Below are 4,127 nucleotides of genomic sequence, written 5' to 3' on the forward strand. Positions count from 1 at the left end.
ACGGACCGGGTGTATCATTATCCGATGAATAAAAAATAAAAAATATTTTTTGAAAAATTTAAAGATTTAAAAATTAAATTTTTTATTTTTTATTTTTTAAATTATAAAATTTAATTTTTTTATTTAAAGTAGAAAATAAAATAAAATTCAGCTATATCTAGTAAACAACGAATTTTAGCTTTATTATCTTTCTCTCTTTTAATCTAAAAAATTTAATTTTTATTCTAACAGGAGAATAGTTAAAAATTCCAACAATATCCAATAAAAAAAATAAAAAATTTTAAATTTTTGAAAGTAACTTATTCTTAATTTCTGAACAAGTCCAACAACAAAAAATGTCAACGGTCCGGGTGTATTATTATCCGATGAATAAAAAATAAAAAATATTTTTAGAAAAATTAAAAATTTTAAAAAATTAATTTTTATTTTTTTAATTTTTACTTTCTTAAATTATAAAATTTAATTTTTTTATTTAAAGTAGAAAATTAAAATTTAGCAATAGGGCAAGAACACTCTCCTCCTCACTTGCTATTATGATAATGATCTCTCTCATGCAGCTTGAATCTCACCCACATATATATAGATGTTTACTCCTCATAAATCGTTGTAAGATACAAGGGTTTATGTCAATTCCTACTCCTTCATAAATCGTTGCTGGTAGCAAGGTTTTATGAAGATTTACATGCAATCATAAACCGTGGTAGGCTCCCACGGTTTATGCTCATTTTTATCCAACACGTAAATCGTCCTTACGAACCACGATTTATATACAAATGAAAAACTGTGGTTGACTCCCACGATTTATATAATAATAAAATTTGCACAAGTACGTAACAACTATCTATTTTGCACATTTGGATAAAAAATTCATACATTTTATTTAAATACGTAAAATGCCCTATATATAGTGTTGATTATATAATTTACTTTTCAATATTGAAAGCAGCAGATTTAGGTCCAAAGTGGATATGGTCCTCCAAAAGTTTTTAAATTTATTATTATTTCATTTTAGTTATTCCGTCACTTCCATTGTCAACGGCATCAAAATTTGTTGATGTGACACCTTAAGTGACATCACAATACACACATCTAATAGTCCTAATTGATAGTTAACATAATAAATTTATGAAATTAGATCAAATCAACCTCAAATTGAGAAATTCTAATACTTCAAGTTTTTTCTTTAATTAGGTTTTAATTTGATCTTATTTTATAAACTTATCGTGCTAATAGTCAATTAAAACTCTTATGTGTGTGTTAGTTGTCGTATCACTTAACGTGCTACATTAATACATTTTGGAACCATCAACAAAAAAAATACATAAAAACTAACCCGATTAATTTAAAATATTTGAATGATAAATTTGATGAAATTTTTTTTTTAAAACTAGTTGAAGAACAAATTATTTTTTAGAGACAAATTACATATAAATATATTAGATATAAAAAATTATATGTAAATAACTCAATATGTATGATTTTATTGCAATATTAAATATTTATCAATTTATATTACATGAATTTATCTCATGTAAAAGAAATAATTATGAATATATTTTGTTTATAGTGTAAACGAGATACATAGAATTTAAAAAAATACACGTATCTTGTTTACAGTGTAAATGAGATACATTTATAATTTTTTTATAATAATACACATATCTCGTTTATACTGTGATTATAATTTTTTAATAATAATATACATATCTCGTTTACAGTTTAAATGAGATAATTATGAATATATTTCGTTTACACTGTAACGGAGATAGTAACGAGATATGTATTTTTTTTTTCAAATTCTATATATCTCGTTTACAGCATATCTCGTTTACACTGTAAACAAGATAAATCAATATGATATAAATTGGTAAATACGTTACAAATTATATATTTTGATAAATAAAATAATTAAATTATTTATTTAAAAGAAATTCCAAGCAATAAGTAGTGTTTTAAAAAATATAGATGTATTTTGTATGAATATATAATAAATTTATAATAAATCTAAACTAAAATAAAATAACGAGTTAGTCTATTTAAAAATTAAGATGACTCAGAAAAAATAAATTGCATTTTTTTAATAAAATTTAATTTTTTCATAATTTTTATAGGTTTCTCATAAAAAAAAATTTCTATCCTTATTTGACACTACAAGGTTTAAGATATAATTTGAATTAATAAATTTAAATTAATACCTTCTCATGCTCAATAATTTCGAACAAGCAAAGCCAAATTAATTAGTGTTTTATAGACACGAAAAAAAAGCAAGCCTATCTTTTAGAATATTCAACACCTTTAGCAGTTTCTTGCATGTAGATAATCCATTAATTGCTTCTTTCATAGTGTTCTTGAATCCAACCTTGCATTTGCCATAATTCTTCTTGATTCCTATTTGATTCCCTTCTTGTTGAACATTTCAAACATTAATTATTGATAAGAATTTTCAAGCATTATGAATACAATCCTCATTTATCGAACTAGATCTAGATATTTACTTTTACATTATGCTATTAGCTTCTCAATGAAACCAAAATTTCTAGTCCACACACTTAAAAATCGAAATCATGTGAATGGCATAGGTATTTTGAAATTAATTATTTTGAGACAATTTTGTTTGCTGATACCTCAATAAAATTGAGAGTAGAATGAGCATCATCCATGCCCTCCAAGAAGTAATTAGTCAAGTGAAATTGATGAAATGAGGCTAAAATTCTTCTTTTGCATTGTTTTTATATTTTAACCTTTCAATTTCCTGTCACAAACAATTACAGAAATAAGAAACCTACTTTATACTAAATCTATTACTAACTATCATTCGAAAAAAAAGTTAGAAAAAGAAGTACTTCATAGAAATGAGTATATGATGGATCTGAGATACGTGGCTTCAATAATCCTGATCTCAATAAGCCAACACTTTTATCCTTTATGGATTCGATTGGTTCGGATTCAAGCTCCTTCTCCACCCTTCAAGGAGGCAAATCATTGATTTCCCATAAATTAACAGCGAGTTTTTTTGTAGACACATACTGTTCCCTCTCTTCAATCAAAGCCTCAATATGATTAATAAAATCTTATTTGTACATTGGAATCAAATTGCGTCATACATAATTATCACATAAATTAAAATATAAAAGGTGTCATATACAATTTACACCATTAAAATTATGAAATTTAAGCCTCGAACTAAACAAAAACAACGTAAAACCAAATCTTCACCGCAATGATTCGGAATAACATGAGAATCAGTTTCATGAAATCTAATAACTTCAAATGCAGCTTCAATCGAAGTTTTTAGAGATTTTCGCTCACTCGCCTTTCAGATCTACTCATCCAATACCACCGAGTTCGCGCCCAAACTGTGCTCGGAGTGCTTCAAGCCGCTGGAGCAAAAGCAGAACCAGCAGCAGAACCTGCCATGAAAGACGACGCAGAAGCGGGAGATCTAAAGCATTACATCAACAATCTGAATGGAATCGTTACTGAAATACTATCTTGAAAGGCAAGAGTTCCACGAATTGAGAGGTTCCATGACCACCTCGTCCTTCATTCATAATTCCACTGATGACGCATTAACGAAAGAGACTGGTGGTAATAGCCGCAAGGAGATGAATGGCAGTGGCAATGAAATCGAGATTTTAGGGTTCATATTCTCCCGCATTTTCTTTTTCTCGAAGAACTCTGTTGATTTTCTTTTGTTACTTTTGGTATGGGCTCAGTGAATATTTATTTGGATTGGACTTTCTATAATTAATTGGGTTGAAAATATTATAATAGTAAAAATTTTTGTTAATTATTTTAAATTATCATAAATAAAATATATTATGGAGGTTTTAATATTTTTCATTAAAAAATTTTCACAAACAAATAAAAATTTTATAGTGTGATAATAACAATAATTGAATTAGTTTTTTCAATTATGAAAATTAATCAAACAAGGTTTTGAAATAATTAGACAAAAAAACGGTGAATTTTGATGGATTATATAATTGTATATGTTGAAAAAGAAGTTATTTCAAAATTTTGATAACTGATAATTTTAGTTTCATAAAATATTGTTGAACAAGTCTAAAAATACTAAAATTTTAAAATATATTGTTGAATACAAATTTTTATATAATATAATTTTT

The sequence above is a fragment of the Arachis duranensis genome, chromosome 9 (genome assembly GCF_000817695.3).
Source record: "Arachis duranensis cultivar V14167 chromosome 9, aradu.V14167.gnm2.J7QH, whole genome shotgun sequence".
Taxonomy (NCBI): domain Eukaryota; kingdom Viridiplantae; phylum Streptophyta; class Magnoliopsida; order Fabales; family Fabaceae; genus Arachis; species Arachis duranensis.